Source organism: Pseudorca crassidens, chromosome 10, assembly GCF_039906515.1.
Source record: "Pseudorca crassidens isolate mPseCra1 chromosome 10, mPseCra1.hap1, whole genome shotgun sequence".
Taxonomy (NCBI): Eukaryota; Metazoa; Chordata; class Mammalia; order Artiodactyla; family Delphinidae; genus Pseudorca; species Pseudorca crassidens.
The window spans coordinates 57,202,972-57,218,778 of NC_090305.1; the positions used below are offsets into that span (position 1 = coordinate 57,202,972).

The following is a 15,807-nucleotide window of genomic DNA, read 5'->3' on the forward strand; positions in this document are numbered from 1 at the left end:
TAACTCCAAATAACCTAGAAACCCAGCAACTCTAAAATTACTTGTCATGACATAATGCACGTGAAGTAAAGTCTAGCTTTATTTGAATGATGAACAAGATTAGCCCATTGTGAATTAATTCTCTATTATTTAAACTTTATGAAAATTTGAGGCAACCAGCTAGCCAATAAATAGCCCAATTGTGAGGCAGGATAAATATGATTAAAGTCACTCTGGTCATTCAACTACAGATGTGCTCCATTTAAGCCAGTTTTTGCTTAATCTATTTAATTTTCCCCCCTTTGGTGAATTAGAAATATGCCAGAGTAGGCCCAGTAATTACCATTTGTTATTTTATGGATGATATTAAATGTATAAATCCTGAATAAAATATTTATTTGTCCTTTGTACAGTTTTGTTTAGAGAGATTTTATTCCAGTAGAGTGTTCTTGACTGTTTCAACCATTAAAAATCCAAAAATATTTAAATGTTTTAAATGAAATTTATCCCCAAAATGTGGACATCTCACTACCTCTGATTGGTTTTGCCAGTTTCACAGGAAACTCAATGATTATTGACTTGAGATAGAAAGAAGAGATTCTTTGCTGTGTGAGCTCCCTAGAGCATTTGGCCTGGAGTGGCAGTACTGACAAGCTGGGAGAGAGGAAACCTGGGTTCCAATCCTTATTCTGTTTGGGGAGGAGGATTAATCAGGTAGCTTACCTTGGTTCCAGTTTTCTCTTCTACAAGATGATGAGTTCTGAGAAATTAAGCTGTGAGATTCTCTCCAGCTCTAACATTTTATGATGAATTCTGAACATTGAGATGGGTGTATTTCTCAGTGTATTTCAGGCTACTAATCTTTCACAAAGAAAATGACTCTTCTGTCATCCATTATTGTACTCAAAAGAGTGAACAAATGAAGCTTCTAAAATTATCTGTCATATTCAAATATAACTAATTCACTAGATGTTCAAATCTCCTTTCCAGTTATAAAACACTGCTCAGTGCCTTTTTTTTCCTTTCAAAGTAAATTGACTCCTCTAATATCCTTTCTTCAAGCTTAAAAAAAATGTAGTGCACCTGTGTTTTAAAGTAGATCAAATTGCACTGATGAAAGCAATAAGAGAGAAGTTCAAATTTTTAAAAAGATAACTTCTTAAAATTATCAGCCAAAGATGGAATGACTTAAATCAAATAGGGGCTCGCCTGCTGCCAGGCACTAGGCAAGTCCCCTGCCAGGGCTGATGCTGTCATGCTGGCTGCTGGGCACTAGGCAAGGCTCCCACTAGTGCCGGATCTCTCACGCCTGTGGCTGCCAGCTTCCCTGCTCACCTGTCGCTGCCGAGGCTCCTGCAACCCTGGCAGCTGTGCCACCTCTGGTCCCTGTCCTCACCGGGGCAGACCCAAGTATTCCAGGGCATCCTTGAGACCAGACGTCTGTGGGTGGCCCACATGCAGAGGTGGGGCTAAAACCACACTTGAGCCCCAGGGGTGGGGAGACTAAGGAAGAGGAACGAAAATATTTCTGTGCAGCTGCACAAGCCACAGATTAAATTCCTATAACCAGCTTGGTAAACCCTGCATCTATGGAATATCTGAATGGACAGGTGTTCCCACAACTGAGACAGGTCTAGCCTTAGCAGCTGTGGACTTTGGGTGCAAGTACACACGAGATTTGGGCCAGGCCTGAGTCTGAGCTGTCCTCACAGTGCCCACAGAATGGCAAGAGACCTACCTAGAGGTATTGAAGAAGCATCCTGGGGAGGTTGAGGTTGGCTGTGGCTCATAGTGGGGCAAAGACACTGACATCTGAGACCCCAGGAAAATATTATTATTACTATTAATTTTTTTTTTTTTTTTTTTTTTTTTTTTGCGGTATGCGGGCCTCTCTGTTGTGGCCTCTCCCGTTGCGGAGCACAGGCTCCGGACGCGCAGGCTCAGCGGCCATAGCTCGTCGGCCTAGCCGCTCCGCGGCACGTGGGATCCTCCCGGACCGGGGCACGAACCCGTGTCCCCTGCATCGGCAGGCGGACTCTCAACCACTGCGCCACCAGGGAAGCCCCAATTACTATTATTTTTTATGTTTTGTTCTGTTTTTATTATTTTTTATTTTCTAACTTTTTAATACATTTTTATTTTTCTAATTTTTCTATATTTACAATTTCATTGTTTTGTGTTTTTTCCTTGTTTTGCTTTTTTCTCTTTGTTCTGTTTTGTTTTTATCTTTTTTATCATTTCTTGTTTGTTTATGTTTTCTTTTTTTTCTAGTTTGCCTTCTGCTTTTCTTTTGTCTTTTGTTTTTGTTAGTTTGTTTTTAATTGTTTGATTTCGTTCTTGGGTTCTTTTGTTTGGTTGTTGTGTTTTTGTATTCTTTGCTTTTGCTTTGTTTCTTTTGTGTATGTGTTTCTTTGTTTTTTTGTTTGGTTTTGCTTTTACCATTTGTCTTGGGTTTTGTTTGTTCTGTTTATTCCTTTTTTAAATTGTTGATGTTGCTATTTTTTTCTTTCTGTCTTTGCTATTTGTCTTGGGTTTTACTTCTCTGTCTCCTTCCCCCACTCCCCATTTTTTTTCTTGTTTTTTGCCATGCTGTGCAGCTTGCAGGGTCTTGGTTCACTGGCTGGGGGTTGGGCCAGAGCCTCTGGGGTGGGAGCACTGACTCCAGAACACTGGACTGCCAGAGAGTTCCTGGCCCCAGGGAATATTAATCAGTGAGAGCTGTCCTGGAGGTCTCCATCTCGACACCAAGACCCAGTTTCACCTAACTGCCGGCAGGCTCCATTGTGGGGTGCCTCACACCAAACAAGCAAGACAGGAACACAAACCCACCCATCAGCAGACAGGCTGCCTAAAGTCATACTAAACTCACAGACACTCCAAAACACACCACCTGACACGGACCTGCCCATCAGAGGGACAAGATCCAGCTCCACCCAACAGAGTGCAGGCACCAGTCCCTCCCACCAGGAAGCCTACACAAGACACTGACCGAGCCTCAACCACGTTGGGCAGACACCAAAAGCAAAAGGAACTATGACCCTGCAGCCTGCGGAAAGGAGACCTCAAACACAGTAAGTTGGACAAAATGAGAAGACAGGGAAATATTTGCAGACTAAGGAGCAAGGTAAAACTCTCAAAACCAAATAAATGAAGAGGAAGTAGGCAATCTACCTGAAAAGAATTCAGAGTAATGATAGTAAAGATGATCCAAATACTAGCAAATAGAATGGAGGCACAGATTGAGAAAATATGAGAAAGGTTTAATAAGGACCTAGAACTAAAGAAAAGACAAACAGTGATTAATAACACAATAACTGAAATGAAGAATATACTAGAAAGAATCAATAGCAGAATAACTGAGGCAGAAGAATGGATCAGTAAGCTGGAAGATAGAATAGTGGAAATAACTGCCACAGAGCAGAAATAAAGAAAAAAGAATGAAGTGAGGACAGTCTCAGAGACCTCTGGGACAACATAAAATGCACCAACACTTGAATTATAGGGGTCCCAGAAGAAGAAGAGAAAGGGAAAGAGAAAGTCTGAGAAAATATTTGGAGAGATTATAGTTGAAAATTTCCCTAACATGGGAAAGGAAAAAGCCACCCAAGTCCAGGAAATGCAGAGAGTCCCATATAGGATAAACCCAAGGAGAAACACTCCACAACACATATTAATCAAACCAACAAAAATTAAATACAAAGAAAAAAATATTAAAAACAGCAAGGGAAAACAACAAATAACATATAAGGGAATCCCCATAAGGTTATCAGCTGATTTTTCAGCAGAAACTCTACAAGCCAAAAGGGAGTGGCAGGGTATATTCAGAATGGGAGAAAATATTTGCAAATGAAGCAACTGACAAAGGATTAATCTCCAAAATTTACAAGCAGCTCATGCAGCTCAATAACAAAAAATCAAACAACCCAATTCAAAAATGGGCAGAAGACTGGAATAGACATTTCTCCAAAGAAGATATACAGATTGCCAAGAAACACATGAAAGAATGCTCAACATCATTAATCGTTAGACAAATGCAAATCAAAACTACAATGAGATATCATCTCACACCGGACAGAATGGCCATCATCAAAAAATCTAGAAAAAATAAATGCTGGAGAGGGTGTGGAGAAAAGGGAACCCTCTTGCACTGTTGGTGGGAATATAAATTGATACAACCACTGTGGAGGACAGTATGGAGGTTCCTTAAAAAACTAAAAATAGAACTACCATACGACCCAGCAATCCCACTACTGGGCATATACCCTGAGCAAACCACAATTCAAAAATAGTCATGTACCAATATGTTCATTGCAGCTCTATTTACAATAGCCAGGACATGGAAGCAACCTAAGTGTCCATCATCGGATGAATCGATAAAGAAGATGTGGCACATATATACAATAGAATATTACTCAGCCATAAAAAGAAACGAAATTGAGTTATTTGTAGTGAGGTGGATGGACCTAGAGAGTCTGTCATACAGAGTGAAGTAAGTCAGAAAGAGAAAAACAAATACCATATGCTAACACATATATATGGAATCTAAGAAAAAAAAAAGGTTATGAAGAACTTAAGAACCTAGGGGTAAGATGGGAATAAAGACACAGACCTACTAGAGAATGGAGTTGAGGATATGGGGAGGGGGAAGGGTAAGCTGTGACAAAGTGAGAGAGTGGCATGGACATATATACACTACCAAATGGAAAATAGCTAGCTAGTGGGAAGCAGCTGCATAGCACAGGGAGGTCAGCTCGGTGGCTTGTGACCACCTAGAGGGGTGGGATAGGGAGGGTGGGATGGAGGGAGATGCAAGAAGGAAGATATATGGGAACATATGTATATGTATAACTGATTCACTTTGTTATAAAGCAGAAACTAACACACCACTGTAAAGCAATTATACTCCAATAAAGATGTTAAAAAAAAAAAAGTGATGAAAGTGAAAAACCTACAACCAAGATTACTCTACCCAACAAGGATCTCATTCAGATGCGATGGAGAAATCAAAACCTTTACAGACAAGCAAAAGCTAAGAGAATTCAGCACCACCAAACCAGCTTTACAACAAATACTAAAGGAACTCCTCTAGGCGGGAAACACAATAGAAGAAAAAAGACCTGCAAAAACAAACCCAAAACAACTAAGTAAACGGTAGTAGGAACATACATATTGCTAATTACCTTAAATGTAAATGGATTATATGCCTAAACCAAAAGACACAGACTGGCTGAATGGGTACAAAGACAAGAGCCATATATATGCTATGTACAAGAGACCTACTTCAGACCTAGGGATACATACACACTGAAAGTGAAAGGTTGGAAAAAGATACTCCATGCAAATGGAAATCAAAAGAAAGCTGGAGTAGCAATACTCATATCAGACAAAATAGATGTTAAAGACTGTTACAGGAGGCAAGGCAGGATACTACATAATGATTAAGAGATCAATCCAAGAAGAAGATATAACAGTTACAAATATTTTTGCACCTACGTAGGAGTACCTCAGTATATAAGGCAAATGCTAACAGCCATAAAACAGTAACACAATTATAGTGTGGGACTTTAACACCCCATTTACACCAATGGACAGATCATTCAGACAGAAAATTAATAAGGAAACAAGCCTTAAATGACACATTACACCAGATGGACTTAATTGATATTTATATGACATTCCATCCAAAAGCAGCAGAATACACGTTTTTCTCAAGTGCACACGGAACATTCTCCAGTATAGATCACATCTTGGGTCACAAATCAAGCCTCGGTAGATTTAACAAAATTGAAATCTTTTCAAGCATCTTTTCCAACCAAAACACTATGAGGTTAGAAATCAATTACAGGGGAAAAAAAACTATAAAAAAAACCAAACACACGTACAGTAAACAATATGTTACTCAGTAACCAAAAGATCACTGAAGAAATCAAAGATGAAATCAAAAAGATACCTAGAAACAAATGACAATGAAAACACAACAACCCAAAACCTATGGGATGCAGCAAAAGCAGTTCTAAGAAGGAAGTTTATAGCAATACAGTCCTACCTCAGGAAACAAGAAAAATCTCATAAAGAACCTAACCTTACCACTAAAGCAGCTAGAGAAAGAAGAAGAAAACCCCAAAGTTAGTAGAAAGAAAGAAATCATAAAGATCAGAACAGAAATAAATGAAATAGAAATGAAGAAAACAGTAGCAAATATCAATGAAACCAAAAGCTGCTTCTTTGAGAAGATAAACAAAATTGATAAACCTTTAGCCAGACTCACCAAGAAAAAGGAGAGGACTCAAATCAATAAAATTAGAAATGAAAAAGGATAAGTAACAATTGACACAGCAGAAATACAAAGGATTTTAAGGGACTACTACAAGCAAATATATGCCAATAAAATGGACAACCTGGAAGAAACGGACAAATCTTAGAAAGGTACAACCTGACAAGACTGAACCAGGAAGATATAGAAAATATGCACAGACCAATCACAAGTAATGAAATTGAAGCTGTGATTAAAAAATCTTCCAACAAATAAAAGTCCAGGACCAGATGGCTTCACAGGTGAATTCTATCAAACGTTTAGAGAAGAGCTAACACCATTCTTCTCAAACTCTTCCAAAAATTTGCAGAAGGAGGAACACTCCCAAACTTACTCTATGAAGCCACCCTCACCCTGATACCAAAAACAGACAAATGTCACAAGAAAACAAAATTACAGGCTAATATCTCTGATGATCATAGAGCAAAAATCCTCAACAAAATTCTAGCAAACAGAATCCAACAACACATTAAAAGGATCATACACCATGTTCAAGTGGGATTTATCCCAGGGGAGCAAGGATTCTTAAATATATGCAAATCAGTGTGATACAACATATTAGCAAATTGAAGGGGAAAAACCATATGACCATCTCAATAGATGCAGAAAAAGCTTTTGACAAAATTCAACACCCATTTCTGATAAAAAACTCTCAAGAAAATGGGCATAGAGGGAACCTACCTCAACATAATAAAGGCCATATATGACAAACCTACAATGAACATCCTTGTTAATGGTGAAAAACTGAAAGCATTTCCTCTAAGATCAGGAACAAGACAAGAGTGTTCATGCTCACCACTGTTAATTCAACATAGTTTTGGAAGTTCTAGCTGCAACAATCAGGGAAGAAAAAGAAATAAAAGAAATCCAAATTGGAAAAGAAGAAGTAAAACTGTCACTGTTTGCAGATGACATGATACTACACGTTGAAAATCCTAAAGATGCTACCAGAAAACTACTAGAGTTAATCAGTGAATTTGGTAAAGTTGCAGGATACAAAATTAATACACAGAAATCTCTGATCCAGTGGCTAAGACTCTGTGCTCTCAATGCAGGAGGCCCAGGTTCGATACCTGGTCAGGGAACTAGATCCCACGTGCCACAACTGAGAGTTCATGTACCACAACTGAGTGTTCACATGCTGCAACTAAAGATCCCTCATGCTGCAACAAAGATCCTGCATGCCATAACTAAGACCTGACGCAACCAAATAAATAAATATTTTTTAAAAAAGAAGAAAAAAGCTGACAAGCTGAAAATAAATGACTTTCCTCCAATTCATCAAAGAATTGAAATCAGGACAAAGTACCACCCTGAAATCTGGAAAGATAGGCAAATACAGAGAATCTCTGTTGAAACAGAGAATCACAGCCAAGTTTCATCTTACGTAGATCAGAAATTTCTGAAGCCATCAACTGGTGGGAAAGCTTAAAGTCATTGTGACAAATTGCTGGAGGGTGAATACAGCTGAGATGAGGAGTGAAAACTCTGGAGTACCTAATATTAAGGGAGACCCCACATTCTTCCAGGAGCACCACCGAGTTCACATGATAAAAAGTAAAGAAAAGTCTCCTGGTGTTTCTGACAGAGGGAGGAGAAAAGTTACCTTTTTGAAATATGCAGGTAGCATTCTCCACAGCAAAGGTCTACTCTCCACAGGAAAGGACTTCACCAGATCCTTATCTGACCTGAGGAAAGAATAATTATCCAACTCTAATAACCAGGAGCCTTCTATCTCTCCTAAGGGGAGTAGAAAAAGCTGAGATGTGCTTGTGCGGATCAGAATTCAGGGACACAGAGCCACTAAAAGACTGAGATTTAATCACAAAATTGTAAAATCCTTCCCCTCCCTGTACCTCAACAGGGATTGAGTAAAATAACAGTGGATTACAGCTGAAAGAGCTAAAGACACAGATTCTATTTAAGGAGTTGTCAGGGAAACCCAAAGACAACAGGGGAGACAAAAACAAGGACACTGCAGGAAACTGAAGCTTCTCTAACAAATATAGCAAACACTAAACACAGCCAACTCCTGGCCAGATTAGCATACACCCTGCTTACCTCCCTTCGTGTTACCCAATACACTGAAAGGAAAAAGCTCACCATTTCCTCTAATGTCAGTACTACTGGCCACCAAATGTGGGGGTCTTTTACCACACCAACCAGTTCCTCAACATCAGCCACGTGTACAATTCAATTCAGTTTTGACACTATCTACCTGGAGTAAGCATCAGATGCTACAGGTTAAGGGCTCAGTTCCACAAGATTGCCTTCACTTCAGATGCCAGTCACAAGTCCCAGGTTGTCATCTGTACCTCTGACTGACACTATAAATCAGGGTTACCTCAACCACCCCCTTGGGTTTGATAATTTGCTAGAATGGCTCACAGAAGTCAGGGAAATATGCTTACTGGTTTATTGTAAAATGATACAACTCAGGAACATCCAAGTAGAAGAGATGTGTAGGGCCAGGTTTAGAGGAAGGGGCACAGAGCGTCCATGCCTTCTCTGGGCGTGCAACTTTCCAGTACCTCAATTTGTTCACCAACCCAGAAGCTCTCAGAACCTCATAGACCAGAGATTTTTATGGAGGCTTTGTCACATAGGTATGACTGAGGATTAACTCAATCTCCAGCTCCTATCCCCTCCCTTGAGGATGGGGAGTGGGGCTGAAAGTCCCAAGCTTCTTATCATGGCTTGGTCTTTCTGATGACCAGCTCCCAATCTAAAGCTATCCAAGAGCCCACCAAGAGCTTCCTCATTAGAACAATACACTCCTGTCACTCAGGAAATTCCAAGGGATTTACAAACTCTGTCAGGAACTGGGGTCAAAGACCAAATATTAGAACAAAAGATGTTATTAGCACCTTTATTGCTTAGGACATTACAGAGGTTTTAGGATCTCTGGCCAGGAGCCAGGATGAAGACCAAAATATGCATTTCTTATGAATCACATCATAATCATGTTCAACTTTCAACAACAGCAACAAAAATGCTTGAAAGACAAGAAAAAAATAGTCTACAGAGATAAAGCAAGCATCAGAACCAGACTCAAATATTAGTCAGATTTTGCAATTACCCTGGAGAAAACTACAATCATTATGATTAATATGTTAAGAACTGCAATGGAAAAAGTACACAGCATGCAAGAATAGATGAGTAATGTAATAGAGAGATGGAATCTCTAAGAAAGAATTACAAGGAAATGCTATAAACCAAAAACATTAACAGAGGGCTTCCCTGGTGGCACAGTGGTTAAGAATCTGCCTGCCAATGCAGGGGACACAGTTTCGAGCCCTGGTCCGGGAAGATCCTACATGCCACGGGGCAACTAAGCCCGTGCACCACAACTACTAAGCCCGCATGTCTAGAGCCCATGCTCCACAACAAGAGAAGCCACCACAGTGAGAAGCCCACGCACCACAATGAAGAGTAGCCCCCACTTGCCACAACTAGAGAAAGCCTGTGTGCAGCAACAAAGAACCAAAGTAGCCAAAAATAAATAAAGTAAATAAATTTATTTATAAAAAAACACTAACAAATTAAGAATGCTTTTAATGGGCTCATCAGTAGACTGGTCACCATCAAGGCAAGAATCAAGGATTTAAAGCTATGTCAGTAGAAAATTCCCAAACTGAAGTACACATAGAAAGAAATATTCAAACCAACCACCACCACCAAAATCAAACAGACAGACAAAAAACACCTGACCAAAACATGCAAGAATTATGGGACAGTATCAGAAGGTGTAACATATGTATAATTGGAATACCAAAGGAGGAGAAAAAAACAACAGAGAGGATGTATTTGAAATAATAATGTCCATGAATTTTCCAAAACTAATGACAGACACCAAACCATAGGTCCAGGAAGCTCAGAGAACACCAAGCAGGAAAAATACGAAAAATCTACATAGAGATGTTGGCAGAAAACCAAAGGGAAAGTCTTAGAATGTGGTGCAGTTCTCAGCAAAGTTTGATAAATCTGATGGGGAGTCCCTGAGTCAAAGTTACCTTTTAGAGGAATCCCATGTCTTCCAGGAACAGGGCTGCCACACTCAGTCTTTGGCTGAGAGCAGCCCATGAAACAAGTGGCTTCCACATGAACACAGTAATGAATTTCAGGACCCAGTAGTTGGGGTGATGGGTCAATTATGCTCTTTACAGCTAGAGAGCCGAGAGACCCATTTTAATGGCTGACACACTGTACTATGATTAAAATGTTCAATTCACTAAGAACATAAAACAATTCTAAAAATTTATATAAATTATTCCCATAACATATAAAGGAAAAGAATCATTTAACTAGAGAAACATACCTCTACCATGTAGATTTCACCACATTTTAAATTATTGATAGGTGAACTACGCACATGAAAATCACATAACGGACATATATACCCAACAATTAAAGCTACAGATTCTTCTGAAGTGTACATGTAATGTTTACAGAAATTGATCATATACTAGTTCATAAATCAACCCGCAATAGGTTTTAAAGAATGTATGACACAAGTCACATTCTCTGGCAGTGCTGCAATTAAATTAGAAGTCAACTAAAAGGTAAAACTTAATATTTGGAATTCGAAAACTTCTGAATAATTCATGGGACAAACAAAGTACAAAGGAAATACTAAGGTGTGGAGAGGACAAGAAAGTCTGTCATCACAGAATAGACAGGTTCTCCTCAAACTCAGATAATTCAGATCCTGTATCTTCTGCCTTCCTCTTACAGGTCCCAGGTCCCTGTTCTTCATGGTCTGCACTTGCATGTAGAGGAGGGGTGCAAGTATGGAGAGAGGTACTCCTTTCCTGAGCAGATCATGCTGACCTTGGTGGAGTAGGCAAATCACTGATCCTAGGATTCAGATCCCTACACCACCCTCCAAGTTCTGTGAATAAAGGCAGGTGACTCCAAGTCACTGTGTCTCAAGTTCCTCATTTGCAAATGGAATAACAACAGCTAAATTGTTCAGTTGCTGTAAGGCTAAAATTAGAGACTCTTTATGATAGGTGATATTAAGAAAATGCTTTACATGAATGATTTTCTTTCCCTGTGTTTGAATTTTCAATTCTTGGTTATCCAGGCTTGTTGGGTCCTTATTGGTGTGTTCATTTCAACCTTGTACTGCAGGTTCATCTTGAGTTTAAGAAGCTTTTGGAATTAGCTTAGTGACCCAGCCAACATTTTTGTCCCTATTTCTCCCAGTTCTCACTTAGCTGAGGAAAAAGATCTCAGCTTAATTATGTCTATCATCAAAAGATGTGGCTGTGAATACAGTAGAAATTTGAAACATAAATACTGAATAGGTGAATGAACAAATGTGTTCTAAAAGTGTATTTTTAAGTGGGAACTGCTATAGATGTTATTAAGACTTTCCTCTCCACTTGACTGACATTCAATTTTTGAAGGTTCATACTCTTTGATCAAAACCCTCTTAAGTTCTTTCACACTCAGATAGAATAGGCAAATAGAATAAATTGAGTAGTCTTCACAGAGGAAATTCATTTTTCATGAGCAGGTTGCTTGATAATCTGCTTTCAAAAGTGCCTGAAGTTAGTAAAACTGCATAGTGAACCCCTCTCAGCATCACTGCCTTATACAAAATCCTTTCCATTTGATACTATTAGATTCCAAATTATGCCAGGTCTTTTAAGTACTTTGGTTTAGATCAGGGTTTCTCAACCTTGACCCTATTGACATTTGGGGCCATATAGTTCTTTGTTGTAGGGGGCTGTCCTTTGCGTAGTAGGATGTTTAGCAACATCTGTGGCCTCTACCCACTAGATGCCAGTAGCAGCCAGCCCCTTCACCCTATTGTGACTTCCAAAAATGTCTCCAGACATTGCCACATATCCCATGAAAGGAAGAAAATGACTCGGTGAAGAAGCACTCATCTAGAATGATCCTTGCCACAATACAGATACAGCCTTCCGCAAAAGTTGAGAAGTGAGGGATGTATCACCAGTTTTGGAGTCTGCTCTATTGTTGAAATTTATGGTTAAGTTATTATCTTAATCCCATCAGAAAACTCCCAGCCTGAATTGGCAAGTCTGCTCTCTTTTGCTCAGTTATCACATTGAGGATACTTGGTTTTTAACAAGACTGCAGATTATACTGGCTTCTGCATAGAGCCTGTGCATATCACATATAAATGAAGGTAGATATGTCATAATTTATATTCTTAAGGTCTGTATTTGCTGAGTTGTTATTCCATCATCTGTCAACATCAGAATGTTCTTTTAAAATTTCCCACTTTTATTATGTTTCTGAAAATACTTTTATGCAAAATTATTCAACACATCAATAATCCAGGAAGTTGCAACATTTTGCCTTGGATTCTACCTTATCTGAAAATAATATGATATAATGCTATATTTACATGTTTGTTGACATACCTCTCCTTATATCTTTAATTTTTACCTTATCATTACACTTGGTTTAGGATCTATTTATATTGCATAAGATATAATTCAATTTTGTTTTTGACCCATTCAAAGTATCTGTCACTTAATAAGAAAGATGAACTTCTTTACATGTGTTAAAACACGTACATTTTGCTTTGCTTTTGCCATCTTGTTTCCTTTGAGGCTCCCCTGAATTCTGGCTCTTTTAGTGGGGGATTTATTTACTTTTCTCTTACCATATCTGGTGCTTCAGAAGGTATATTTTCTGTTTTGAATTCTACTGTTAGTCATCCAAATTTTTCTATCAGTTTTTCTGTCACTTTAATTACCAGTTAATTCTGTTAATTTTCACATTATATATCTTGATTTTTCCAATGTTAGGTGTATATGGACTCAAAATTATAATGTATTTCTGGTGAATTTTTCCTTTTATGATTAAACAATGGCTCTTATATTCTAAAAATTCTTGCTACCATAGATACTTTTTTTTCCTCAACAGCTTCCTCTGATTAGTAATTTTTTGCATTGCTTGTCGTTTTGCATTACATGGTTAATTTTTTTGTTTAATCTTATCTCAGTTTAGTCTCATATATATTAAGAAGCTGGCTGTTTTAACATTTATGATACACAAATCTCTAATATTCAGTGAGAGAGTTCTATCCATTTATATTTACTGCTTATTTAGTACTTATCCCTAAATACTCTCCCTACCCTGTTTCCACACCCTTTGCATTGTGACTGTGTCTCTTCTCCCATGAAGAGAAAAGAGTCTGTTCCCCTGTCCCCTCAACCTGGGCTGGTCTCTGATTTGCTGTGACCAACAGAATGCAGCAGGACCATTCCTCAGCCAGTTCCCAGCCTCGGCCTCAATAGGCACAGCATCGTTTCACACACTTTGCTGGAAATCTGGCTCTTCCGTCTAACCAAGCACAAATTACCTACTAGAGGAAAAGAAACCATGTGGAGAGCCAATGCACACCAAATGACAGCCAGCCCAGACCCCAGAATAGAATCACCTGCCCGCTCTCAGCTTACTGCAGATGTGTGAGGGAGCTGGACCAAGACCAGAACAGCCAGCTGAGCCCAGCCTAAATTGCCCACCTGCAGGACCAAATTAATGGTGGTTGCTTTAAGTGTTCAAGGGCAGTGTTGCACAACAATATCTAGTACACTGACATATATGGAGGGATTTATACCATGATATTTTAAGATTTCTATTTGCCATACTTCTGTGTTTATTTCTTTCTTTACCTTTTTTTCTCCTCCTATTTGATTATTTTGTTTTATTTCCCTGTTTTCCTCTAGGGATTTTGAAGTTTAAATTATATTTTTACTATTTTTCATTACTTTTACACCTTTGAAGTTTACATATGATATTAAGTCCAAACCTAAAATTCCCAGTTAATTAGTGTCTTTATTATCCTTCCAAGCAGTATAGGAACTTGGAGCACTCTACTTGTGACCATTTCTCTTTCCATAATTTTTTGTGTAATATTTAGTTCCACTTTTTTTGTAAAGGACCTCCAAGTTAGTCACCATTGTCATCACCATTATTAACAGTGACAGCAGTCCAGTATTCTTTACCACCACGATGACTAACTTATTTGTCCTCTATTACTTTGTCAACCATACTCCTTCCGAGTTTTAATGTTTTAAATTATAGTACACCTTTTAGTAGTTCCTTTAGTGAGTATCATATGATATTGCCCAGCATTTTTGTGTTTTTAACAAGAAGGGAGAAAAAGGAAAATTCTATTAAAGTTTGGTTTTTCATATAGCCAGAATTCCTACCCTTAAGAATTGTTTTCCATTTCATCCATATATATTTTAGTGTGGACCTCTAAAAGTAAAGCCTTATTATGTTGTTGCTGTTCTTGTTTTTGTTAATATAACCACAGCACTATTATTACACCTAGACCTAATAGTAATTCCTTAATATCATCAAATATCCAATCATTATTCAGTTGTAATTATCTCATAAATGCCATTATCGTTTACTTAATTTAAAAATCAGGATGCAAGTATGAATAACGTATTATAATTAGTGCTGTGTCCTTTATATCTCTCTATAAAATTTCTACTTCCATAACTTTTATTCCTTGCAGTTTATATTTGTGGAAACCAACATATAAATTGGTCATCAGTCTTATTTATTAGCCTTCTTATAGACTTTCACATTTTTCCTACTTCAAAAGTAATTTAAACAGGATGCATTGAAGGTTGTGATCCAGCAACCATTGTTAAATGGAAAGCCTCGTTCATATGCAGTATTTTAGATTTGGTCTGCTTTTTTAAAAAATTATTTTTATTTTCATTTTATTTATTTTTTTTGGCACAGCATGGGGATCTTAATTCCCTGACCAGGAATCGAACCCATGCCCCCTGCAGTGCAAGTGCAGAGTCTTAACCACTGGACCACCAGGGAAGTCCCTGGTCTGCTTTCTTAAAGTAACATATAGTTGGGTTTTATTTTATTTTTAACTTTTTAAAATTTTTAAATAACTTTAGACATACAGAAAGTTTGCAAAAATAGTACAGAATCCCTGTATATCCTTTACCCAGCTTCCTCTAATGTTAATATCTTACACATGAAAGAGTACAGTTATCAAAACCAGAAAAAATTATCATTGGTATAATTTATTAACTAAACATTAAATCTTATTTGAATTTCACCAGTTTTTCCACTAATGTCACTTCCATGATCCTATGTAGGCTCAACACTGCATTTAATTATTTCTCCTTTAGTATCTATCAGTTTGTTGATTTTTTAAATTCAATAGGAAATGTTTGTTTTTTAAGCCATTTACATTTATTGATATAATTCATGCATTTTATTTTCTATTACTCCGGTTTTTGACTCTTGCTTTTTATGTTTTTGCAGTGTTTCTTATTTTAATATTTTAATATGGCCTCTGTTATAGTTACATTTATGTTTTCTAAAGATTTGAAAGAAATTGACCCTATTTGTAATTCTGTTAGTGGCTAAATTTGCTTAAAATTCTTTATATTTTTGATCTCTGATTGTAAATACTACATAGAAACTTTCCTTAGTATTCATTCATTTGTTAAGGTATCTTATCACACTGCTCTAAATCTTTGTGGGTGTAT

At 37.9% G+C, this 15,807-nt stretch overlaps 1 long non-coding RNA gene and 1 other non-coding gene across 2 annotated transcripts in view; one reads left to right on the forward strand and one right to left on the reverse strand.

The window, feature by feature from the left end:
- Positions 1-14,032, forward strand: part of LOC137233081 (uncharacterized) — a 55,591-nt gene extending 41,559 nt beyond the window's left edge. The window contains exon 3 of the long non-coding RNA XR_010947287.1: positions 14,005-14,032. This is a non-coding gene — a long non-coding RNA (uncharacterized lncRNA). The remainder of the gene's footprint in view (positions 1-14,004) is intronic.
- A 1,019-nt stretch (positions 14,033-15,051) lies between these two features.
- TRNAA-UGC (transfer RNA alanine (anticodon UGC)) lies at positions 15,052-15,124 on the reverse strand. Its single transcript has one exon. It is a non-coding gene; the product is annotated as a tRNA-Ala (tRNA).
- Between the last annotated feature and the right edge of the window lie 683 nt (positions 15,125-15,807).